General features: G+C 38.9%; 1 protein-coding gene across 4 annotated transcripts in view; it reads right to left on the minus strand.

The window, feature by feature from the left end:
• The window catches only part of prickle2b (prickle homolog 2b), a 205662-nt gene that overhangs the window by 83563 nt on the left and 94391 nt on the right, over positions 1–27708 (minus strand). Inside the window, exon 1 of one of the 4 annotated variants that reach the window (XM_072280516.1) lies at positions 15200–15356. The exons of the other annotated variants lie outside the window; for them this stretch is intronic. The gene's annotated coding sequence lies outside the window, so the exon portion shown is untranslated. Of the gene's footprint in view, positions 1–15199; positions 15357–27708 lie in introns of those variants that run through there. 4 annotated transcript variants of the gene reach the window in all.

Consider the following 27708-nt stretch of genomic DNA (forward strand, 5'->3'; position numbering starts at 1 on the left):
TAAGTGGCCACACAAGTATGCTCAACTGATCATGTCTGGGAAGTTTCCTGCCCCATTAACAGCATAATGTCCCAAATAAAAGAAGGGAATCCCAGATATTTTCTCAATTTGGTTTTGCATTTTAAGAGTTGTCCCAAATAAGTGGCTACTCCAATTAACCAAAGGCCCGTTTATCTGTAGTCCACTGTTCTGTCAAGTAATAAACAGCAGACTAATAAGCAAGTTGTTAAGAAATAGGAAAACAGGATCACTCTAAAAGAATTCTAGCATTGAAGAAATTTACACTTTGGATGACAAATAAGAGAACATCCACCTCAGAGACATGACAAATTCTGACAAAGGGTCACAGACCTAAAATGTTGACTATTTCTCTTCCCACAGATGCTGCCTGACCTGCTGACTTTTTCCAGAACTTTTTGTCATTATTTCAGATTTCCAGAATCTGCAGTCATTTTGATTTTCAAGGTTATTCCTTGCCCATATCTGAACAGTTTATAAATCAATAAAACCCACTGATTTGTACTATTAAAGTATTCATTTATCACTGTACAAAAATATATGCATTTAAATATGAACTATTTGCTAAAATAATGTAAAATTACTACATAAATTGAAAGGTCAGTAATGTTACAAATTAAAACTCCATTATTTCCACATGACCACTTTAAGATTTAAAACTAAATGTTGTAACTAACTGCTTATTTACGAGAATTAATCATGCAACTACACAGTGCTGTGAATAACATGGTTGCCCTTCTACAACATGGTGGTGATTTCATATATAGCATTTACAACACTTCTGCTCCTTTGCATAGAATAGTCAGTGCTTACTACATTTTAATGCTAAATTCAGTCAAGGTTAGTTAAAATAATGCTCTATAACCGTAATGCAAAGGAGAAATCAGAAAACAGACTACTTAAGTTAATACCTTAAATCAAAATATTTAACATATCTAAGCATTCAATGAATGAAATAACTACACTTTCATGTAATTTGAACATTAATTAAAATGAATAAAAGATAATATTTAATCCAGTGCATTTAGTTCAAGAGATAAAATAGCTTCTAGTATGAATAATAATCAATGCTTCATTATGAAAAACAAGATCAATTATGCAAATAGCTATTATTCATCAGAAAGACTAACTGTAAAGTGAAAACCATAAAACATAAAATACGAAGAAACTTTAAATATCAAGACGTCTGGAATAAATGCATGACCACGAGACGGAGAACAGTGCCAGAAAGATTACTGAATCACTTACTCAATAGGTCTTTCTATGTTTCTGAATTTCTGCAGGCTGAGAAAGAAATCATTGGGGACAGCAATTTTTAACTATGTAGATTCTTGTAATTATAGCTTTATCAAAGCTTAAGCACAATATGAAAGCAAATGAAAAAATGTATTCCACTTTGTTATCGGAATTCTTATTTTTCTTCCTGCTGTGCTAGCTTTAAATGGTTTTGATTTACATAACGTTTGTTTGGATTTCGAATGCCTGCATCATCAGTGATGCAGTCCTTTGCACCAAATATATTTAAGAATGATTTGGAACATTCTGCTTTGCATCTGTGCCTCTATTTTCCTTTCAGCAGGCTTCCCACAAGGTCATTAACATACCATCATACTTGCCTTATGTGTGAAAGGCAGACTTGCTAATTACTGTTGTGATTCTTACAAAACCAGATCGCAACATTATTTCCTTTCTGCTGTAACCACTTCATTTAAAACCACTGCCACCTAAAATTACATTTGAAAAGTATAGACAAAAAAATTAAAGTTTGTATATATTAGCTTAATGATCATACATTTTGTTATTAGAATCATCTTAAAAGTGATATAATTATGACTATTTTATGCAATACTGTTTAATGTTTGTTCCAGATGAAATAATTGAGCCTTTCCCATGTTTTCTTTCTCTTCCAATTTCATCTCTTCATGTGTTTCCACAGTCACTGACTGCCCACTCTCCCTTCATGCAAATAATCATTGTGCATGCACAAGGCTCAGCAGTAACCATAGGTCATTTGATTAGAGAGAATTACAAAGATAAACCAAGTGCTGTACTAATCGAGTACACCCACACACATCCAACAGGATTGCTGGATAGCAATCAAGAGCAGAAACTGTGACTAATTTTCCCTTCACTAATTCAACAGTGCTATAGTCCATTCTGGCAACCTTCCTGCTACCCAAGCTCAACAATGACCAGAGATAATCCATCTATCTTCTTATTCTGTATGCTCAACTGTTTCAGAGTTTTCACTTAGAGGACAAAGAAGATAGAATTCCTGTTGTTTATGTTTCATGATAGACAGTAACGTCTCTTCAGAATTATGCAAAATTATATGTAGCTATTTATTAGTAAAGAAGATCAAATTCTCTCCCTCCATGCTTTATTAATTATTCCTCAGAAATTTATAAGTACAGCACCTCAAGAATTAAGCACAAATATATAACTGTAGTATGTATTTTGCTTAGGGAAAAGTAGCGTGCTTATAAATACAGAGGATTCTAGTTAATTGGACCATCAGTTAATCGAGGCAGTGACTTATTTGGGCCGATTCTTAAATAACAAACACTAAATTGAGAAAATGGCTGGGATTCTCTTCATTTAGTTGGGACACTATGCCATTTAATTGGGATAGGAGTCTGTTGCTGAAAATTTCTAACTAGCGTCACTTGTGTGCACTTGCGTGACTGTTAAACACTACACCGTGAAGATTTTGAGGATGCATCTGTCGAATGGAATGTATGAAGGCAGACGATATATCTACACTAAGTGTTTGTGCTGATTTTGTTCATTTACAGTTAATGAAAAGCACACGGCAGCATACACGGGATTAATTTCTCTGTCAATAACTATTAAGAACTAATACATAGTATTATAGTACTGTAGTTGTATTGATAGTGTTCTAATCTGTTCTATTTTCATTTAAAAACATAATTGGCTACTCAGTTAAATGGTCATTTTTTATAGCTTTTAAAATATTTCCATGAAACTTCGGCTAATTGGCGTAGCCATCTTATTAGGTCAAAATGTACTGGTCCTGATGTGTCCCAATTAACTGGAATCCACCATATTACATTCATTTGGCCAATAATGCTGCTTAAAGCATTATAATGGGCTCAGGTTTTGTCTGATTTGATATATTTGCAACAGGTTGTCAAATATGTATTTTTAAAAAATCTGTTTCACATTTCCAGTGGAATCAGCTAACTCTTTCCATTCTCCTTTCCCCAAACAAAATAGCCACATTGTTTAGTTCAAGAATTAAGCAAATATAACAAAAGCAATCATCCTTCTGAAAGACAACCCATCTGTGCTTTACTTTAAATAAAATCTCAGCACAATAAAAAGGCATGATTTTTGAAAAGTGTTTAACTGTTGATTGCAACTATCAGCTTAATTTTATTTTAATTTTTGTCCTTAAAATAGTTAAGATGCTGGATACCTTTCACGTCTGTAAGAAGTTAGATTTACATCTTAACTCCTGCAAGCTATTTTTGGCAGAAATTAGCACATACTGTAGATTGCTGCAAACTGTCTTTGAGCTTTGTAGTTCTGCTTATTGTTTCTTTTTTTTAATGCAACAACTTCATAGCTATGTGACGTGCAATAAATTAAGAATATGTAAAATCAACAAACTCTGGTTTAAATAACATATCTAAAATATTACAGCATACAACAAAATCAATTTCAGCTACAGATAGACCAGCAACAAATATTGCAATTTCCTGAAAACAGGATCCATTGATTAAGCAGTCAGCTGAAATATTATAAAGGATAAGCTTATTAATACCTTACAAATACAAAATGACCACATTTTAACACTTGCAATTGACAGATAGCTTTCAAAAGATTCTAAGGCTGCATCCAAGTGTAGGTGATAAAAGGTGTATAATTCTGTATGGTATACTAACTGTGGAAATGAAAATCAGATTTCTAGTTGCCACGTCACCAGCCAGCATACTGGTAATTATTTCCCCATGAGATGTACATAAGTATTCTTCTGCCCTATTCAGGCATTTCCACAGCAGTAAAATTATAGTTTGTTGTATAGAAATGAGGAGGCAAGAATGAATTTTTTTGTATGAAAGGCAAACTAAATTTGAAAAGATATTAAAACTTGTTGCTAGAATCATTAAGATAGAAATTTCTAGTTTCATAAATCATTATTGAAATAAGAAATATTATACTCTAAGATGGCTGCTATGATTATACAAGATTTAAAAAATATATACCTGTGCTTATTAGATTGTTTTGAAATAAGGGAAGTGATTTGATTAAGAGTACACTACAGTAAAAAAGTCAACAGAACACAATTAAATCAAGTCAGTCAAATAAAAAATATTTTGATTTGCACTTACCATTATCCCTGCAGTCATTTCTTCCTACTGAAATTAATATTGAGCATCTTGAGGAAGTCTGTGCTTCCTCAATGAACTAAAAGTGGAGTGAAAATGTAAATTTCACCCCATTCTCAGAAGCATGAATGACACACATAATTAAGCAACTAAAACTGAACAGATCTGCTGGTTAACTGAACTTCCTCATCATCCTTCTCCTCTCCACTCCACTATCCTTCCATGTTTCTTACACAAAAAATTACTCTATAATCTGCAGCTTTTTGTGTTTTAATTTCATATTTCTAGCTTTGTCAGTACCTTGATTTTGCACTAACATGTGGCCTGTTATTTGATATGTGCATTAATATTTGCCTGCATCTAAGCTTGGAGAGTTAAAAAAATGTCTTTAATCTTATACACATGTTCCTTTCCTAAGGCCAATAATAAAGTTTTTTTTAAGTGGTGGACAACAGACAGTGACTGCAATTCTGTTGGTAGATTGCAAACTTTGGGAAGCCATTTTCTAAACTAGCTTGTGTGTTTATTTGTGATATTATTTTTATAATTAGTCTTATGGTGAAAGATTGGACTAATGACAACTGTAATAGAAAGGACATAAGAATTGGAGATAGTCTACAGTACCATGTGCCAGTTTCATCATTCAATAAGATTATGGATCACACTGCCACCAAAATTATAAAATGTTTATATACATTACACTTGATTCCCATCATCTAAATCACTGATCTATATACAGTATAGTGAAGAGCAACTGTACATTGATTCCTGGAGCACCCCATTAGTCAAAGCTTCAACATAAAAGTGATCCACTCAATTCAGCTCTCTGAATTCTACCTGTCAATGAAGCTTCAATGCCAGTCAGTATGTTGTTACTCATACTACGTGCTTTAATTTGGTTTGATCATCTTTTATGGGACATCTTAGTAAAAGTCCAAATGCATCACATCAACGGTTCACCCTAACATATCGTGCTAGTTACAACCTCAAAATAAAACAGATTAATCAAATGTCATTTCCTTGTAATAAAACCATACTGATTCTGCCAATCTTCAACACCCTGGTACCATTTCAAGAAAAATAGATTCCAACAACTTCTCAAATAATGATGGTAGATTAACTTTGTCAGTGGTTCACTGGTTTCTCCTTTAGAAAGGGGAGGTTCAATGACATAAATGAGGTTCAATAAAGTTATAGAACAACAGTGCATGGTCTTTTCTACACTTATGGTGTCAATGTGTCTATTCACTCAGTGGCTACTTTATTAGGTATACCTGCTCGATGATGTAAATATCTAATCAGCCAATAATGTAGCAGCAACTCAATGCATAAACATATGCAGACATGGTCAAGGGGTTCAGTTGTTGTTCAGACCAAATATCAGAAAGGGGAAGAAATGTGATCTAATTGAGTTTGACTGCAGAATGATTGCTGGTGCTAGATGGGGTGGTTTGAGTATCTCAAATTGCTGATCTCCTGGGATTTTCACACACAACAGTCTCTGGAGTTTACAGAGAATGGTGCGAGAACAAAAAAAAATCCAGTGAGTAGTAGTTCTGGGGGCAAAAACACCTTGTTAATGAGAGGGATCAAGAGGGATCAGAGAAGAATGGCCAGATTAGTTTAAGCTGACAGGAAGGTGACAGTAACTCAAATAACCATGCCTGACAACAGTGGTGTGCAGAAGAGCATCTCTGAATGCGCAATATGTCAAACCTTAAAGTGGAAGGGCTACAGCAGCAGAAGACCATGAACATACACTCAGTGGCCACTTAATTAGGTACAGGATGTACCTAATAAAGTGGCTACTGTGTGTATATTTATAACTTCTATACATTGGTAATATTAGCACATTCTATGTACAAGGCACTACTGCCATTTGTGTGGCCTCCTGGGGCGATACAACCTCCAAGTGTTGGAGAGGACTTACACTGAGGGGCTGCAGGACTTAATGTTGAGGGGCTGCAGGACCCTAGACTGTGGAGCTTCCACACAATAATAGTTATTTCCTCATCACCAATAAATCAGTTATCTCAAAGTTCAAAGTTAATATATTATCAAAACACATATTTATCACATATACATTACAGATTCATTTTAGACCATATGATCATAAGACATAGAAGCAGAATTAGGCCATTTGGCCCATCTAGTCAGCTCCGCCATTCAATCATGGCTGATTCTCTTTTTTCCCTCCTCAGCCCCACTCCCCGTAACCTTTGATGTCATGTCCAATCAAAAACCTATTAAGCTCTGCCTTAAATACACACATTGACCCGACCTCCACAGCTGCCTGTGGTAATAAATTCCACAGATTCACCACCCTCTGGCAAAAGAAATTCCTCCACATCTCTGCTTTAAATGGATGCCCCTCTATCCTGAGGCTGTCCACTCTTGTCCTAGACTCCTCCACCATGGGAAACATCCTTTCCACATCGACTTTGCTTAGACCTTTCAACATTTGAAAGATTTCAATGAGATCCCCCCTCATCGTTCTAAATTCCAGCGAGTATAGACTCAGGAGTCATCAAACATTCTTCATATGATAACCCCTTCATTCCTGGAATTATCTTTGTGAACCTCCTCTGGACCCTCTCCAATGACAGCACATCTTTTCGTAGATGAGGGGGCCCAAAACGGTTCACAATACTCAAGGTGAGGCCTGACCAGTGCCTTATAAAGCTTTAGCATCACATCCCTGCTCTTGTATTCCAGACCTCTTGAAATGAATGTTAACATTGCATTTGCCTTCCTCACCACCAACTCTACCTGCAAGTTAACTTTTAGGGTGTTCTGCGCAAGGATTAAACACAAAATAATCTGCAGATGCTGTTGTCATAGGAACACTCACAATGCGCTGGGGGATCTCAGCAGGTCAGTCAGCATCAGTTGAAAAGATTAGTCAACGTTACGGGCCGAAACCCTTCGTCAGGACTGAAGGAAGAACTTTGGGGAGGGTTTGAAGAATGCTGGTAGTTGAAAAAAACAGTAATTTGAAAGACAAAGGGGTGAGGGAGGGGAAGCAGGGAGGTGATTGGCAGGAGAACAATGCGCAGTAGTAGAAGGAGGCGGAACTATGAGGGAGGTGATGTGAAATAGGGATAGAGGAAGGGAGGAGGAGAGAATTACCGGAAGTTGGAGAATTCTATGTCCATACCAAGGGGCTGGAGACGACCTAGACGGTATATGATGTGTTGCTCCTCCAACCTGAGTTTAGCCTCATCATGGCAGTAGAGGAGGCCATGTATGGACATATCTGAATGGGAATGGGAAACAGAGTTGAAGTGGGTGGCTACCGGGAGATCCTGTCTGTTGTGGCGGATGGAGTGGAGGTGCTCGACGAAGCAGTCCCCCAATCTGCGTCGGGTTTCACCGATGTAGAGGAGGCCGCACCGGGAGCACCGAATGCAATAGATGACCCCAAGAGATTCGCAGGTGAAGTGTTGCCTCACCTGGAAGGACTGTTTGGGGCCCTGAATGGTGGCAAGAGAGGAGGTGTAGGGACAGGTGTAGCAGTTACGCTTACAGGGATAAGTGCCGGGTGGGAGATCTGTGGGGATGGACGAGCAGATAAGTGAGTCGCGGAGGGATCGATCCCTGCGGAAAGCGGAGAGGGAAAGATATGCTTAGTGGTGGGGTCCTGGTGAAGGTGGCGGAAGTTGCGGAGGATAATGTGCTGGATCCGGAGTCTGGTGGGGTGGTAGGTGAGGACAAGGGGTACTCTGTCCCTGTTGTGGTGGCGGGAAGATGGGGTGAGGGCCGAAGTGCAGGAAATGGAGGAGATGCTGGTGAGGGCATCATTGATCACCATAGAAGGGAAACCACGATCCTTAAAGAAAGAGGACATTTGAGATGTCCTGGAATGGAAAGCCTCATCCTGGGAGCAGATGCGGCGGAGACGGAGGAACTGGAATAGGGAATAGCATTTTTGCATGTGGTGGGGTGGGAAGAGGTATAGTCGAGGTAGTTATGAGAGTCAGTGGGTTTGTAGAAGATGTCAGTGGACAGTCTGTCTCCAGAGATGGAGACCAAGACATCGAGAAAGGGGAGAGAAGTGTCAGAGATAGACCACGTGAACTTGAGGGCTGGGTGGAAGTTTGAAGTAAAGTCGGTGAAATTGACGAGCTCAGCATGGGTGCAGGAAGCAGCACCAATATAGTTGTCAATGTATCGAAGGAAAAGTTGGGGAGCAGTACCAGAATAGGTTTGGAGTACAGACTGTTCCACATAGCCAACGAAGAGCAAGGCGTAGCTGGGTCCCATGCGAGTTCCCATAGCTACACCCTTAGTCTGAAGAAAGTGGGAAGAGCCAAAAGAGAAGTTATTATGTCTGAGAACCAGTTCCACTAACTGGAGGAGGGTAGTGGTGGTGGGGAAGTGGTGAAGTCTATTATCCAGGAAGTAGCGGAGGGCTTTGAGGCCTTTTTGATGGGGAATGGAGGTGTATAAGGATTGGACATCCATAGTAAAAATGAAGCGGTTGGGACCGGGGAACTGGAAGTTATTGAAGAGGTGGAGGGCATGGGATGTATCGCAGATGTAGGTGGGGAGGGACTGAACTATGGGTGACAAAATGGAGTCCAGGTAGGCAGATACAAGTTTGGTTGGACAGGAGCAGGCAGAAACTATGGGTCTACCGGGACAGTCAGGCTTGTGTATCTTTGGGAGGAGGTAAAACCGAGCGGTACGGGGTGTGGGAATAATGAGTTTAGCGGCTGGGGATGGAAGGTCTCCAGAGTTGATAGGGGCGGTGATTGTGCGGGAGAGGTGAGGCAACACTTCACTTCACATGCGAATCTGTTGGGGTCATCTATTGCATCCGGTGCTCCCGGTGCGGCCTCCTCTACATCGGTGAAGCCCGACGCAGATTGGGGGACTGCTTCATCGAGCACCTCCACTCCAACCGCCACAACAGACAGGATCTCCCAGTAGCCACCCACTTTAACTCTGCTTCCCATTCCCATTCAGATATGTCCATACATGGCCTCCTCTACTGCCATGATGAGGCTAAACTCAGGTTGGAGGAGCAACACATCATATAACGTCTAGGTAGTCTCCAGCCCCTTGGTATGAACATAGAATTTTCCAACTTCCGATAATTCCCTCCCCCTCCCTTCCTCTATCCCTATTTCACATCACCTCCCTCATAGTTCCGCCTCCTTCTACTACTGCGCATTGTTCTCCTGCCAATTGCCTCCCTGCTTCCCCTCCCCCACCCCTTTGTCTTTCAAATTACTGGTTTTTTCAACTACCAGCATTCTTCAAACCCTCCCCAAAGTTCTTCCTTCAGTCCTGACGAAGGGTTTCAGCCCAAAACGTTGACTAATCTTTTCAACTGATGCTGAATAACCTGCTGAGTTCCTCCAGCGCATTGTGAGTGTTCCTGCACAAGGATTCCCAAGTCCCTTTGCATCTCAGGGTTTTGGATTTTCTCCCCATTTAGAAAATAGTCTGCACACTTATTTCTGTTACCAAAATGCATGACCATGCATTTTCCAACAGTGCATTTCATTTGCCACTCCCTAGCCCATTCTTCTAATCTGTCTAAGTCCTTCAGCAGCCTGTTTCCTCGACACGACCTGCCCCTCCACCTATCTTCGTATCATCTGCAAACATGGCAACAAAGGCATCTATTCCATCATCTGAATCATTGATATACAGCATAAAAAGCAGCGGTCACAATAATGACTCCTGTGGAATGTCTCTAGTCACTGGTAACCAAACAAAAAAGGATTCTTTTATTCCCACTTGTAGCCTCCTACCAATAAGCCAATGCTCTAACTATGCCAGTAACTTTCCTGGAATGCCATGGGTTCTTAATGTAGTAAGCAGCCTCATGTGTGGCACCTTGTCGAAGGTCTTCTGAAGGTCCACATATACAACATCTACTGCATTCCCTTTATCTATCCTATGGGTAATCTCCTCAAATAATTCCAAAAGGCTCATCAGGCATGACTTTCCCTTAAGGAAACCATGCTGACTTTGTCCTATCTTGTCCTGGGTCACTGAATACTCCAAAACCTCATCATTAACACCTTCCCAACCACTGAGGTCAGGCTAACCGGAATACAGGTTCCTTTCTGTTGCCTTACTGCTTTCTTAAGGAGTGGAATGACATTTGCAATTTACCAGTCCTCTGGCACCATGCCAGAGTCCAATGATTTTTGAAAGATCATTACTAATGCCTCCATAACTTGTACCGCTACCTCTTTCAGAATCCTAGGGTGCACTTCATCTGGCCCAGGTGACTTATGTATGGGCATACTCAATAAATCCATAATAGAATAATAACCATAATAAAATCAATAAGAGACCGCACCAACTTGGGTGTTCAACCAATGTGAAAAAGACAATAAGCTGTGCAAATAGAAAATGAAAGAAATAATAACAATAAATGAGCAATAATATCAGAACATGAGATGAAGTGTCCTTGAAAGTGAGTCCTTAGGTTGTGGGAACATTTCAATGATGGGGCAAGTGAAGTTATCCCCTATGATTCAAGAGCGGTAATAGTATACTGGAGTATAACCAATTGCAATACTCCCTCCATCAGCTGCATTTTACGTTGTGAAGAAATCAAAATTCTGAGAGTCAATTTATATGTCATAAAAACTTGATCAACAGGACTGCACAATGTATACAGCAGATTACAAAACAAAGAACAAGGAAGACATGAATTTACACTGCATCTTTCGTGTCTTTGGGTTGTCACCAAATACTCACTTGAATACTTTCAGTACTCGCTCTTGTAATTTGGAAAAATGGCAGCCAATTGGTGCAGAACAAATTACGGCATTCAACAGTGTTAAAGGCCAAATAATTTATTATTGTGAAACAGAAGAAGGAATTGATATTGTGCAAAACTCCAAGGATAAATCCCCTTGGATCTGTGGAAGAGAGTGTTTACATCTACTTGGAAGAGTTATAGGTTTTTGACTTAACCTATCATCTGAAAGACAGCACTTCTGACAGCACAGCATTTACTCAATGCACCCAACAATGGCAGTGTCACTTTGGATTATATGTTCATCTCTCTAGAGTGGAACTTGATCTCACAAATTTCTAACTCAGACAAGAGTTCAGCAACTGAGCCACAAATGACACGAAGAACACACATATAGAAACAATTTCCCTAAACAGGAAGAAATTTGTCAGCAGCATAGTATTTAACTGGAGAGTTAGCCAACTAGACTTGGGAAGATGTTGGGCCAAATCTTCTGTTACATGGTGCTGCATTTTTAAAAAAAAAATCACAAAATGTGATCAAGCGAATTATAAGTTGGTACTGAACCAAAAATTAGACATGGAGTTTTCACCAGAAATGAAGTGTGCACATAGTGAGGGCATATTACATGCACAATGACATCAAATATCTTTTTGATGCACAAGATTGTACCTAGGAGACAAGGATGATGTAAATACAGGCAAAGCACAATGTAGAAAATCTTAATTGGAGAACTGAGACATGTTTCACTATTAGTTCAAGTGCTATTTGTGCTACTGATGGAGAGCTTAAATCTTTTTCCAGGTTTTTTTGTTTCTGATTATTCTCACCTACACCCCAAGTGCTTTCTAGCATCTAATTCATTACATGCTGAGATTCCCTACCCACACTGATCACCTCATCAGTGAGATCTATGTCCCGACTTCTTATTCCCTATCATTACCCCCTCAATCTACTGTTGTTCTTTTCCCTCCTGACTTCCAATCCAGACCACAACTCGCATTCTCTGCAGTTTCCACTACTTGCAATGGCATTGAGAAGGAAAGGCATTTCCATTTATTTCCTAATGACATTGAAGAAAGATATTTGGCTCAATGACTCTCTTCCTGCTCTCAGAGTAATCCCATTCTGCAATTATTGTACTATAATCCATTCATTTCCTCTCATATCAACATTTCACCCATCTCCCCGCTACCTCTCCAATTTGTTACCACTTACTGTAGACAATTAACCTACCAAAACTGGTACAAGGGTAAATCAACTTGTACATCCAGGTATGGTATAGTGATTTTTGTTATTAAAATATGGTTTAGTTATACAGTTAACAAAATCTTCATAATCATCATAATAAAGTATATGCATGGATTGAAATATTAACCTCCCATCCCCTTGATAGGGAGGGAAGGAATCAAAATTGGATTGGTATCTTGACCTATCTGTTCATCAGCCAATTGCCATGGTTTACAGAAATAATTTACATACATACATACTATTTTGGAAAATGGGAATTTTCATCATAATTTAAATCACAATTCCATGGTGCAACTGAAAACCCATTTTTAATGTAACCTCTCACTAGCTGGGATTCCCAGAGCTCAGAAAATTTGGAAGTAATGATCTCCTTTGTGAGCCATGAGGAACAGGACTGCTTCTCCTGCTACCCATAAATGCTGCCTCCAGCCTTTCGTCTGCTAAAGATGGTCACTGTTCATCACAAGCTTCTTCGTGCTAATGTGATTGTTCCAGCTCAGTAAGTTACTGATAATTGTCTACTGCCTTTACTACACTATCACTTACACTGGAAGTATGCTGACAAAGACTTCAGTGATAGTAGAATCATGAATTATTCACTAATTAGGAATGTATTATGTCAAATACATATTCAGTTTCCTTTACAACTTGAAATTCAGACCTTCACACAACATAAAGGAATTATTCCACAAAATATGAAAATCTATCTTTATAGTGGCTACCATATTCTCCTTTTTTTGTTTAATAAGTCAAAATTTGTGAAACTATTTTCATGACAAACTACTTTCAAGATGTCTTACACCTTGAGTTAGTTTGTGCTTTCAAAAAGACAAATGAAATTTAGTAAAAGCCTCCTCAATGCACTATGTTGAAATTCATTTTTGAACAAATTTTAAATACATTTCTTAAACATACATACATTTAAGATGTGATTATCATCATTTTAAACTGAAGCTAATTGCCTCCAGAATTCTAAAATGTAAAGCAGTGCATCCTGTACACTATTCTCCCTTGTATAGTTCAAGGACATGTGTTTTCTGAGCCCATAATCAGAAAAGCAGAACAATGGCCTTAAGGTATACAAAGTTAATTATCAGTAACTAAACATTACAAAAAATGCTCTGCATTTTTGAAAGGAATAGAGTACTTATCATAAGATTCTTGTACTTTTCACTTGCTGCAAAAACATTTCAAGCTAGTAGTAGATAATTATTTGGTCACTTTATCGCTTTTCAAATGCTGTAAAATATCTTTCAGATCTCCAAGAGTTAAATTACTGTTGAGACCAATAACATTACCATATATCTGAATTCACAGCAATTGGTTTAACTCATATGGCCATGGCTGAAGGCAAAACAAATCATGCAGCAGAAATATTCTAATTAATCAAACCCAGTACAAATATGATAATTCATAATCGCAACAATGAAACCACATTATTTTTGTTTCTTTTTAACAGTTGATGTATAATTAAATTCAAATGATGCTGGTTTCCTGAACAACCAATAAATCTATGGCAATAAAAACTAAATGCCAGACTTGAATAAACCATTCACATGTCATTAGAAAGCTCCATTACCTTATTAATTTTACATTTACAGAAACATAATGATCATTGGAGAAGCATTAAAATCAATACAATTCACAATCAAAATATTATTCTCTATGTGCTTGTAGTTTAAGTGCAAAATTCTCAAGCACATACTGATTAACCTTGCCTCAAAATAACTTGTTGCCATGTTCACAATTCTTATTTAGCTCTTTATTTTTTCCAGAGATTTAAGAAAGTTTCAATGATCAGAATAACAAATTATTGCACAAAGACTACAGGTTATACATTAAATATATGGGGACAATAATACTCTATCTAACTGCCAAACATTCGGACAAAACAGCTGTTCACAAATAGACAACACTATTTCCTATAAGCAAACCACATTGATAATCATTAACAATGGATAAAATTAAACCACATGAATATAGACCAATGTTGAAATCATTAATGTGGTGTACATTAATCAGTTCAAGTAATAGGACAAATAAAAGAAACTAATAATACAGTGGTAATGTTTCTGTTTTCTTCAATGAAAGGTACCTAAAGTTTAATCCTGGGGATTCAACATTATACAACTAAGAAAAAATTTGGAGATTATATAGTTAAAGAGACAGAACTGAATATATTAGATATTTTGTGAAACTGACTTAAAATTTTTAAACTTACTGCAATACCAGGTGTCAGAGGGTTCACCATTTGCATTCTGTCATTCCTCTTAAATCCTAACAACAGCTGAAATGACACATACAGCTCTACTCAGAAGCTTAAATAAACCTTAGACTCCCACAGATTCAGCTTCCCATTCAAGACCCATATTGACCCAAAAAAGAAAAAGGTTATTTATGTCTAGAATGCTACACATACGCTTATCATATTTTCTTGGTTTAAGAAAATTGAGATAAATATAAAAGCCTTATGTTCATAACTACTTCCAATTAACATATGTATAGTAACCAAAAATTTAACATAACACTAATCAGTTTTAATATGATTCAATTATTTACACAAGCCCACTTGAAATGATAATAAAATTGCCATTTCAAAATTCTACAGCCTTAGTAATTTAATATATCAAAAAGCAATGATGACTGTGAAATTAAAAAGCAGAAGAGATTACATCTTAATAGAAAGTGTTTAATAAAAACAATGCCTGTTATAATCTGCAGCACCACACAAGCTCAGGATCAACTGGCTTCAGAAAAAAAGCCTCGTAACATTGTAGCAAAATTAAATATTTAAAGTAATATTGTACAAATATTTTTATGACAGGCCATAAAATTTAAAAAGTGTAACATTTACCTTTACTGGAATTGTTTCTGTGTCTTTCTAATATCCACTGTAGAAGAAACAGAGAAGCACTTCCAATGTCCTTTTAATGAGAAAAGTCTGGCTTCTACATTAAATAGAAACTGCTTGGCGAGGCCCTGTGGGGTACTCAGCAAGAGGTGGAGAAGCATTCTCATACACTGCAGAACAGCCGTTTGGAATGGCTTAGGTATTCAAGGGCTGTGTAATAAAGAATGCCAGATCACTTGGTAGGCAGCTCTCTCAGATTCCCTCTGACTTGTCGAAAAAACCAGCTAACCTCCAGCCTATTGGCAAAAGTCATCAGCCTAAGCCAAACCCACTGCTTCAGCCACAACTCCATTCCTTTTGCTCTAGAGGGGGTTGCTGCTAGAAAAAGTTCTACTCTGCATAAATCAACCAGGAATGGCAAAAATAGTACATTGTTTTCCCTATGTGCCTGCAAAATAGGGGTTAGAACCGTTTTGATATTTATTTTCTAGTACTTCAATCTCATTAGTATAGTTTATTTTTCATTTTTAACAAATATTGAAAGTATATAAATCTATATAGTGAGCACTTTTGATTATGACAGCTGTACATAATTTGCTGACCCTGAATTCAAAGTGATCAGCTCTCCACATATGGTACTAATTGTTGTAATACAACTAGCATGCAATATTGCGTACAGACATTTTTTTTTATTTCCACAGCAGAATGAATGCAGTTCCTGCAATTTTTGCTGAGCTGCTCTACTCTAAATACTATACCATGAGGACAAGATGAACTATCAGTACCTTTCCATATGACTCAGTTTTAAAGAAATGCTGCTCTTGCAAAGTGCTGCAATTGTATTCAAACCTCCTTGCAAAGACTGGGCTATAGTATACTCAGCTACTGTAGGAATACACTTATTAGATCACTGTGCATAAATTAATTTGATTTATTTCTAAAATCTAAGTATTTACTTCATTTGTTAAAATATGCTTTGAAACATTCAAAATCTGGAATCCATAATTATCTCAAGGATTACTTTCTGTTTAAAAGGAAAGAACAATATAAAGGAGTCAAAATTGATGAAGAAATTGAAGTTTAGTGAAAACACTTCTTCAAAAGCATTTTCTATACTGATACTTTGAGAGTAATTATAACCTAATTTGCCCAGATAATATAGTACAAAATCAACTGAAACATAAAAACAGCATTAGAATCCACATAAATGTGTCAGTTAAGTTAAAAATTGGCCTTAAGGTGAAACCCTTAACAGTGTTTCCGAGCAGAGGGATCTTGGGGTCCAAGTTCATAGCTCCCTGAAAGTGGCTACACAGCTAGATAGGGTGGTTAAGAAGGCATATGGCACGCTTGCCATTATTTGTTGAGGCATTAAGTTCAAAAGTCAGGAAGTTATGTTACAGCTTTACAAAACTCTATTTATACCACTTCCAGATATGTTCTGGTCACCCCAGGAAAGATGTTAAGGCTTAGGACAGGGTGTAGAAGAGAGTTACCAGGGTGCTGCTTGGATTAGAGGTTTGACAAACTTGGGTTCTTTTCTCTGGAGCAACAGAGGTTGAAGAGAGATCTGATAGAGGTTTATAAGATTATTACAGACAGTTTCTTTTATACAGGGTTGTAATGTCTAATACAAGAGAGCACACATTTAAGGTGAGAGGGGGTAATTTCAAAGGAGATGTAACAGGCAAATTTAAAAAAAAACAGAGATAGGTGGATGCCTAGAAAGTACTGCCTGAAGTGGTGGTAGAGTTAGATACATTAGAAAATTTTAAGAGACATTTAGATAGACACATGAATGTGAGGAAAGTGGAAGAATATGGACATTGTGTAGACAGAAGAGATTAGTTTAGCTGGCAATTTGATTATAATTTAATTAGTTTGGCACAATTTTGTGGGCTGAAGGGCCTTTTTTGTGTTGTACTGTTCTATGTTTATGTTCTTTAATATTTGGCTCCCAATTTGGCAAGAATCTGTGGGTTCGTGAGAGTAAACCTCATTACCCAGAGGTAAATTGGGATGGATTAAATCCCCAGGGCCTGACAGGGCATTTCCTTGGACCCTACGGGAAGCAAGTGCAGAAATTGCCCGGGCCCAAGCAGAGATATTTAAAACATCCTTCACAACAGGAGAGGTACCAGAGGTTTGGAGTATAGCCAATGTTGCTCCACTGTTTGAAAAATGTTCTAAACAGAAACCAAGAAATTATAGGCCTGTGAGTCTGACATCAGTTTTAGTAAATTTATTGGAAGGTATTCTGAGGGATGGGATATACAAGTATTTGGATAGACATGGACTGATTAAGGATAGTCAGCATGGCTTTGTACGTGGTAGATCATTTCTAAGCAATCTTGTAGAGCTTTTTGAGGAAGTTACCAACAAAGTGGATGAAGGCAAGGCAGTGGATGTTGTCTGCATGGACTTCAGTTAGACATTTGACAAGGTCCTGCTTGGGAGGCTGGTCAAGAAGGTTCAGTCGCTCAGCATTCAGGATGATATAGTAAATTAGATTAGACATTGGGTTTGTGCAAGAAGCCAGAGATTGGTAGTAGAGGTTTGCCTCTCTGACTGGAGGCCTCCGAATACTGTGCTCTACAGGGATTGGTGCTGGGTCTTTTGTTGTTTGACATCTAAATCAATGATCTGGATGATAATGTGGTTAACTACGTCAGAAAATTTGCAGATGACACCAAGATTGGGGGTGTAGTGGACAGTAAGGAAGGTTATTGTGGATTGCAGAGGGATACACATCAGCTGGAAAAATAGGCTGAAAAATAGCAGGTGGAATTTAATGCAGACAAGTGCAAGGTTTTACACTTCAGTAGGACCAACCAGGGTAGGTCTTACACAGTGAATGGCAGGGCACTGAGGAGTGTGGTACAACAAAGGGATCTGGGAATACAGGTACATAATCCATTGAAAGTGCTGCCATAGGTAAATAGGATCATAAAGAAAACTTTTGGCACATTGGCCTTCATAATTCAATGTTATGTGCAAGTTGTACAAGATGCTGGTGAGGCCTATTTTGGAGTATTGTGTGCAGTTTTGGTCACCTACCTATAGGAAAGATGTAAACAAGGTTGAAAGAATGCAGAGAAAATTTACAAGGATGTTGCTGGGTCTGGAAGAGCTGAGTTAAAAGGAAAGATTGAACAGGGTAGGACTGTATTCTTTAGAACTTAGAAAAGTGAAAGGAGATTTGATAGAGATATACAAAATTATGAGAGATATAGATAGGGTACATGCAAGCAGGCTTTTTCCACTAAGGCCGAGTGGGACTACAACCAGAGGTCATGAGTCAAGGATAAAAGGTGAAAAGTTTAAGGGGAACATGAGGGGATACCTCACACAGCGGGTTGTGAGAGCTTGATTTCAACATTTAAGAAAAATTTAGATAGGTACATAGATAGTGGGAATATGAAGAGCTATGATCCCGGTGTAGGTTGATAGGAGTCGGCATTTTATATGTTTTTGGCATTGACTAGATGGGCTGAATGGCCTGTTTCTGCGCTGTACTTCTCTAGGACTCAAATATTTTCAATTCTTAATAATGGGCGCTCTTGGCAACAACAGTGGCAGAGTGATAGAGTGGTTACGCTAGTATTGATGGAACCCAGATTATTAATCCAGGAACAAGAGTACAAATTCCACCAAATAAACTGGAGTATTTAAAACCAATTACACTAAATTTGGACCAAGAAACTCCTGTGATGGTTATTAAACGGCTATTAAGATAACAGATTATTTTAAAAACTCATGTGGATCACTTGTATCTTTCCCTATCATGAAAAAGAGATGAACTGTGAACAAGTTTCCTTCAGGTTCAGTTTCAATCTAATACATCTGGCCTATACATTTCTCCACTCTCTCCAAGGTAACTGACTAGTGCCCTTTAACATGACACGAAAACCAACGAGGGCTGGACAACAACTGTTAGCTTTGCTAGTTACATCCATTTTGGTAAATGAATGGATATATAAAAAAATCAGACTGTGCAAAATGGGAACCATGGATATGAAAGCTGTCTTCAAGAGCAGTTAAAATCCATCAGTTTAATTGCCACTATGAAATCTCACTACCAACATGGATCAAAGCTAAGCTGTGTGAATAAAGCCAAAGGTGGCAGTTGTTAAGAAATAAATCAGGGTCTAAAAATATCCTCTTGGAATTTTGTTAGGCCAATGTTAAAAAAAAGACTGTGGATTCTCCTCCAACAGTAAAAAGCCATAAGCTGTTGGAAAATTAAGTTTTTTCCAGATTGCTTATCTTGATCTCTATCAAGATTCTTTTTCTTGACTTGCAGAATGGCAAAATGTAAGTGTAGTTCATGCGTTAATATAGCTTGATCTACAATTCCACACAGAATGGGGTTAAAGAAGAAGAAGAAGAAGAAGAAGAAGAAGGATATCTTTATAGTCATTGTTGTGGAGCAATGAAACACAGTTTAGCAGCTCAATGCTTTGCAGCATGACAAAGAATATATACATAAAATAAACTCTAAAACCTCAGGAGTGCAGTCCAAAATTAATAATATATGGATGGGGGGGTAGGACTATTGCACACCTGCCACTCCTGGAAGTGTGATGCATTTAGCTGCCGCCGTCTTAGGAGGGGGGCAGGAGAAGGGAAGGGGGTGTTATACATTTCACTGCTTGTGGGTAGAAGCTGTTAAGGAGTCTCTTTGTTTTCGTCCTTAATGCTCTGTATCTCTTCCCAGAAGGTAGAGGGGAAAACAGGTGATGTCCAGGGTGAGTGGGATCCTTTGAAATACAAGTAGCCTTCTTTTGAAGTCTGCCAGTATAAATGTCTCTGAGGGAGGGTAATGTTGTGCCAATAACCCGCTCTGCTACCCTCACCACCCACTGCAAGTCCTTCCTGTTCTGTTCTGTGCCGCTGGCAAACCACACTGCACAGCAATACATCAGGAGGCTCTCTATAGTTGTCCGATAGAAGTTGATCAGCAGGTGATGAGGGAGGAGAGCGTGCTTTAGCTTCCTTAGGAAGTAGAGCCTCTGTTGGGCCTTCCTCACCTGATAAGAGATATGGGCAGTCCAGGTGAGGTCAGCCAAGATGTGGATGCCGAGGAACTTGAAACTCTCTACTCTCTCCACCTCTTTCCCGTATATGTGCAGAGCAGAGTGCTCGACGTGCTTTGATTTCCTGAAGTCTACTATCAACTCCTTGGTGTTTGTGATGTTCAAGTCCAGGTTATTATGACAACACCATTCTGTCAAATGCTGTACCTCCTCCCTATAGGCTGTCTCATCACAGTCTGATATGATACCTATTAGGGTGGTATCATCAGCAAATTTGACAATGGTGTTGGTGGAGTGAATGGTAGAGCAGTCATGGGTGAAAAGAGAATAGAGGATGGAGCTGTGAACACACCCCTGTGGTGTACCGGTATTCAGGATGAGAGTAGATGATGTGTGTTCTCCCATTTTGACACTTTGGGGTCTGTTACTCAGAAAATCCAGTATCCATGAGCACAGTGAACTGCCAAGGCCCAGGTTGCTCAATTTCTGCACCAGTTTGTAGGGGATGACTGTATTAAAAGCTGAGCTGAAGTCCACAAACAGCATTCTTACATAGGTGTTACCCTGATCCAGGTTTGTAAGGGCTGTGTGGAGAGCTGTGATGACTGCATCCTCTGTCGATCTGTTTGCACGATACGCAAACTGGTATTTATCAAGGTCAGCAGGTATGGCAGACTTAATATAAGACAGTATGAGTCTCTCAAAACATTTCATGATGATAGGAGTTAGAGCAACTGGGCGATAGTCATTAAGGCAGTTCACTGTACTTTTCTTTGGTATGGGTATTATTGTGGCTGACTTAAGGCAGGTGGGGACTACAGACTGTAGTAGCGAGAGGTTGAAGATGGTAGTAAATACTCCTGCTAGTTGATCTGCGCAGTCCTTAAGAATCCTTCCGGTGACTCCATTTGGGCCAGCTGCTTTCCTCGCATTGACTCCGTGCAGGGCGGATCTGAACTGGTGTTGGTGTAATTGTATAGGGTCATCCTTCTCTGTAAGTGCTGACTGGATGCCAACTTCTCCATTCTGACTATCAAAGTGAGAAAAGAACTGGTTCAGAGTGTCTGGCAGTGTCCTATCTGAGGAGTTTGTGACTGTATAGCTGTCCTTGTAGCCAGTAAGAGTCTTTATCCCCTGCCACATACATCTGGAGTTGTTATTGGTAAAGTACTCCTGTATACCCTGTTTCTATCTGCACTTGGCCTCTCTGATGCCACTTTTCAGGGCTCTTCTTGCCTGCCCATAGGCCTGTAGATCCCCAGATTTAAAAGCAGCATCCCGTGTTCTTAGCAAGATCCTCACCATGCTATTGAACCAAGGTTTTTGGTTGGGGAACACCTTAACAGACTTTGTGTCCATGACATTCTCAGCACAAAAGTTTATATATGAAAGAACAGCTGATGTATGCCCTTCCAGATCTCCTCCTTCATCAAAAACTTCCCAGTCTGTGTTATCGAAGCAGTCTTGTAGGGCACAGGTAGCCTCCTTAGTCCATACTTTGACTGTCTTCATATATGGTCTTTGTCTGCAGCTGAGTGGTTTATATGCTGGGGTCAGGGACAGAGACAGATGGTCTGAGAGTCCCAAATGTGGCAGAGGGCTGGCTTTATATGCATGAAGAAGATTGCAGTAGACTTGATCCAAGGTGTTCTTTTCCCTTGTCGGGAAGTTCATATACTGATGGAATAAAGTGTTACCACCAATACATATAAAATACAGGCCAAGAAATCTGGAAGCATAACTAGTCAGCTTCATTCTTTTACAGTTCACTAATCTTAACAGATGCTGAACTGGAGGAGAAATTCTGCACACTCAAAATAGCCAAGATGTCCAATGTGAGTACCCGGTGAGGACAGCAAGTGATAATCTCAGGCAATGAATGTGACTGTTTTTCTGACTGGCAATCTATCAAATGTAGTTTGATATTTATTGGCAGTTCAAAAATTGGCAGGAGCAGGAAATTTCATATTATTATACCATTTATAGGAAGTCTGCATCTCTTAATTATAAAGTGCCTTTTTATTGCTTTGAATCACAGCTCTCAGCAGTGCTTTCAATTGAAAATGTAGACTAGAAAACTCGGTCCATTCTATCTTTTAGGTGGTATTCACGGGAGGTGGTAAAGGTCAGGAAACATACAGGACATGTTTTGTGATCAATTACATAAGCTCAATTTTAATCACATGCATGTTTGAAACATAAACCTGGAGAGAAAAAGTGAGCCATTTTCTTCTTTCCACTTTCTCACTTGATTTCTATAAAAATAATTTTGAATGTAAAGAATGATTCCATGAAAAAGAATATGCAGGGAGGATGGGTTGGATAGATGAGCAGATAGTGATGAAAAGAAAATGGGGGAAACATGAAGATTCACATTATACAACCGTAGAGCAAAAGGGTGAATAATAGTGAAGCAGATGGCAGTGGAACAAGTAATGGAGTTGAAAAGGCAGATTGATGAGAATAAGGTAGAGGGAAGGTAAATGAGAAGAGGACATGTGAATATGATAGAGTGGGGAATGCATAGTGGCTGAAGGAAAGGCAAAAGATGGAATTCTTAAGCATATTTTCCCCTCAATTCTTCATTATTATGTGCAGCCTTCAGTCATCTTCTGCCATATTGTTCAAGTGAGGAAGTAACAGCCTACATTTATAACATCTTTAGTGCAGCAACATGATGCCTAGTGCTATGTCAGAAACAGATGCCAAATCTAAGAGGATCAAAATCTTCTGGGAGTGGAAAGATGGGAGTGATTACAGAAAGCTAGAAAGATAAGGAGAAGTAAGCCCACTTAATGTTTAAACACAAACAGAGGATTGTTACATTATAGGAACAAGGAAAGGAATGTTAGTCACTGAGCACAATGTGGACATACAGAACTCTTGGGGTGGGGGCTAAGCACTAAAGTTAAGATTGATGGGCCCTACAGAGGTCTGAAATTCAAATAATTTTAAGATTGTTATTGTAACATTGTTGCCTTGGAGATAAATTGGCACAGCACCCTTCGCCTCCAGGCCCTACTACTTGGTGGAAAATGTGTGCAGCAGTAACTCAGATGCATTGAGGTTTGATAGAGCATAGAGGATGGAGGGTAGGCAATGAGATAATGCAATAGAAAGGAGAAAACTATGAATGGTGCTGAAAATAATACACAGTAATATACAATAAAGCTGCTGGCTATGATTTTTCCCCTATATCTTAAATGTCTATTGTTTTCCAATTGGCAAGTAAAGATGTTCATTTACAGAGGGAATGAAGACCATCACAATGAAAAATCAAAGACATTAATAGATAGTGTTCCCTACCATCTATAGTAATGTCAAAGTTCAAATTACAAATTTCAAAATAGATTTATTATCAAAATACATATATGTCACCATATACCACCCTGACTTGTTTTCTTGCAGGCATTCACAGTAAATACAAAGAAACACAATTTAATCAATAAAAATGCAAACAAATACAAACAATGTGTAAAAAAAACTGTGCAAATACAAAAAAGAGAATAAAAGTAAAAATAATAAATACATAAGCAGTAAGTATCAAGAACATAACTTGTAGAGTCCTTAAAAATGAGTGCACAGGTTGTTGAATCTGTTTAGTGTTGGGGTGAGTGTAGTTTTACCCTCTGGTTCAAGAGCCTGATGGTTGAGAGGTAATAACTGTTCCTGAATCTGGTGGAGTGGGATTTGAGGCTCCTGTATCTGCTTTCTGATGGTAGCAGTGAGAAGAGAACATGGCTTGGATGATGGGGGTGGGGTCTTTGATTATGGATGCTGCTTTCCTGCAAAAGAGCTCCTTGTAAATGCGCTCAGTGGTGGGGAGGGCTTTACTGTGATAGACTGGGGTGTATTAACCACTTTTTGTAGGCTTTTCCACTGAACAGCATAGGTTTTCCCATACCAGGCCATGATGCAACCAATCAGTGTACTCCCCACCACACAAACTAGAAGTTTGTCAATGTTTTAGATGACATGCTAAATCTACGCTAACTTCTAAGAAAGGTACAGTCACATTTTCTTTGTAATGGTACTTACATGCTGTACCCAGGACAGATTCTCTGAAATGATAACACCAAGGAATTTAAAGTTGTTGACTCTCTCCACCTCTGATCCCGATGTTCTTCCTCCTGTAGTCAACAATTAACTCTTTGGTTTTTCTGACATTGAGTGAGAGGTTGTTGTTGTGGTACCATTCAGCCAACTTCTCAATCTCCCTCCTTTATGTTGATATATGTCACCAACTTTGATTCGATCAATAGTGGAGTCATCAGCAAACTTACAGTAAATATGGTATTGGAGCTGTACTTAGCCTTCCAGTCATAAGCATAAAGTGAATAGAGCAGGGGATAAGCATGCAGCTGTGTGGATGCATCTGTGGTGATGGTGACTGTGGTAGAGATGCTGTTGCCAATTCAAACTGACTGGGCCTACAAGTGAGGAAATCGAAGATCCAGTCACACAAGGAAGATTTGAGGCCTAGGTCTTGGAGCTTTTTAAATTAGTTTTGAGGGGATGAATATAGACCTGTAGTCAATGAAGAGCATCCTGATCTATGCATCTTCACTGTCCAGATGTTCCAAGATTGAGTGAAGAGCCAATGAAATTGCATCTGCTATTGACCTATTGTGACAGAAGGCAAATTGGACTGGATCCAAGTAGCTCCTCAGACAGAAGTTGATATGCTTCATCACCGATCTCTCAAAGCACTTCATCACAGTGGATGTAAGTGCTACTGGATGATAGTCATTGAGACAGGTTACCATGTTCTTCTTGGGTACCAGTACAGTTAAAGCTTGTTTGGAGCAGATAGGTATCCTAGACTGCTGAAGCAAAAGGTTAAATATATCCGTGAACACACCAGCCAGTTGAATAGCACAGATCTTCAGTATTCGGCTAGGTACCTTGTCTGGGTTAGATGCTTTTCATGGGTTCAGCCTCTTGAAGGATGTTCTCATGTTGACCTCAGAGACAGAAATCACAGGGTCATTAGGGGCAGCAGGAGCTTGTGAAGTTGACTTCATGTTTTTGGCAGTCAAAGTGAACATGAGAGGCATTGAGCTCATCTGGGAGCAAAACCTTGTTGTTACATATGTCGTTTGGGTTTACTTTGTAGTAGGTGATAGCATTCAAACTCTGCCACAGCTGTCGACCATCCTTTTGTGATTCCAGTTAGGTCCAGAATTGCCCCTTCACAGGCAAGATGGCTTTCTAGAGGTCTTTCCTGAACCTCCTGTATTTCACTTGATCGCCATGTCTGAACAACACTGAACTGACCCTCAACAGATTACAACTTCGTTAGTTCATCCAGAGCCTCTCAGGGTAGACTCTGAATGGTTTTTTGGGGATACACTTGTCGACGATTGTCTCTATAAAGTCTGTGACAATTGTGGCATATTCATTCAAATAATCTGATGAGTCCTTAAACATGGCTGAAGTAATCCTGAGCTGCTCCTCTCCATTTTACGACACCTCTTTGTTGTCCTTACCTCTGCAGCCTTGCTCTTTAGCCTCTGCCTGTATGCAGCTAGGAGAAGGACAACTAAATTTTCCAAAATGTGGTCTAAGGAATGTCATAGAAGACACGCAAGTATATAATAATGAGAAGGCATTCACACTTTTGATGTGAAAAGTTACCCATTTAGATAAGTGTGAATAAAAAAAAGTTCACCAGTGCATTTAGCCAATTTAATTAGCTTGCATTAATTAATCTGGAAAGCAACCCAATTGCACCAACTGGTTTTAACTTAGACCATAAGAAACAGGAGCAGAGTTAGGCTATTTAGCCTATTGAGTCTACTTCGTCATTTCATCATGGCTGATTCAGTCCCAATCTCCTGCCTACTTCCTTCATTCTTTCACAGAATGGAGAGCAGCAACTACGGGATTGCTTCATGCCCTGACTAAATCAAGAATATATCAACTTCTGCCTTAAATATATCCAGTGACTTGGCCTCTACAGCTGCCTGTGGTGACAAATTCCACAGATTCACCACCCTCTGGCTAAAGAAATTCCTCCTCATGTCTGTTCTAAAAGGATGCCCCTCTATTCTGAGACTGTGTGCTCTGGTCTTATACTCCCCCACCATAGGAAACATCCTTTCCACATCTATCGAGGCCTTTCAACATTTGATATGTTTCAATGAGATCACCCCTCATTCTTCTGAATTCTAGTAAATACAGGCACAGAGCCATCAATACTCTTCATATGACAAGCTATTCAATCCCAGAATCATTTTTGAACCTCCTTTGAACCCTCTCCAATGTCAGCACTTCCTTTCTTATATAAGGGGCCCAAAACCACTCAGAATACTCCAGCTTCTGTGTTTTGCGTCTTTAGGCCATGCAATAGCCATGATGTTTAGTTCAGTTTAAAAGGAAAGTCCTCGAATCAAAACTGCGGGTGGGCACAAACCAGCACAGGACATGACAGATTTGATCCTCACTAGAATGAGAAATGCATACAAGGTATGTGCATACTTTTCTCTCGGTCATCCCTGTCCTGAATAAGGCAATGTGTTTGGATGTAAGCAGTACAAGTGTTCTGATATTCAAAAATTACAGGTGCTGGAAATTCAAAATAAAAATAGAAAATGCACGGAACACTCAGCTGTCATGCAACCACTGTGCAAAGATAAATAGAGGCAGTGTTTCAGGCTGAAGACCCTTCATCAGTTCTAACAAAACACTTTTGTCCCAAAACATGTACTGTTTCTCCTTCCATATACACTGCTTCACCTGTTGAATTTTAAGTTTTGTGCCCAGATCATAAATGCAATATAGAAACTGTATAATATTCTAACTAGATTTAAAAATACATATTGACTGACTGAAGGGTTGTCCTATTTTAATTTGCTCTGCTTTTTAAAATTTTATTTTATTTAGGGATATTATGTGAAACACCCCTTCTGGCCCTTTGAGCCAAGCTGCCCAGCAACCCACTGATTTATGAGACAATTTTACAAAATACTACTAAATGGTATGTCTTTGGACTGCGGGAGGAAAGTGAAGCACTCAAATGAAACCCATGTGCATATAGGAAGGAACATACAAACTTGCTTACAGAGGATGATGGAATTGAAATTCAAAGTCCGATGTCCCGAGCTGTAATAGCGTCACGCTGACCGCTACACTACCATTTTGCTAAGTGTTCTTCTCAATCTTTACTCAACTCTTCATCACCCTTCCTTCAACTTTCATCCATTTAATTGCATCCCTTCTGGGTTCATCACAATCCTTATAGAACAAGATGCATTTTACTGTTTTTCACAGTCATTCTCATCTAATCATTATTTCCACTTATGCCTCTTGTAGAAGTGTGTGCTATATTTAGCAGAAAGAAGAAAAGGCAAGTGAGTTACCACAAATAGTACAGCTCAAGAAATCAGAAGACAAAGCCGTAGAGATAACTGGAATAGTTGAACCCCTCACAATTAGAGATGGAAAAATAACATTACAGAGAACTGATGAATAAAT

The sequence above is a fragment of the Mobula birostris genome, chromosome 16 (assembly GCF_030028105.1).
Source record: "Mobula birostris isolate sMobBir1 chromosome 16, sMobBir1.hap1, whole genome shotgun sequence".
NCBI lineage: Eukaryota > Metazoa > Chordata > Chondrichthyes > Myliobatiformes > Myliobatidae > Mobula > Mobula birostris.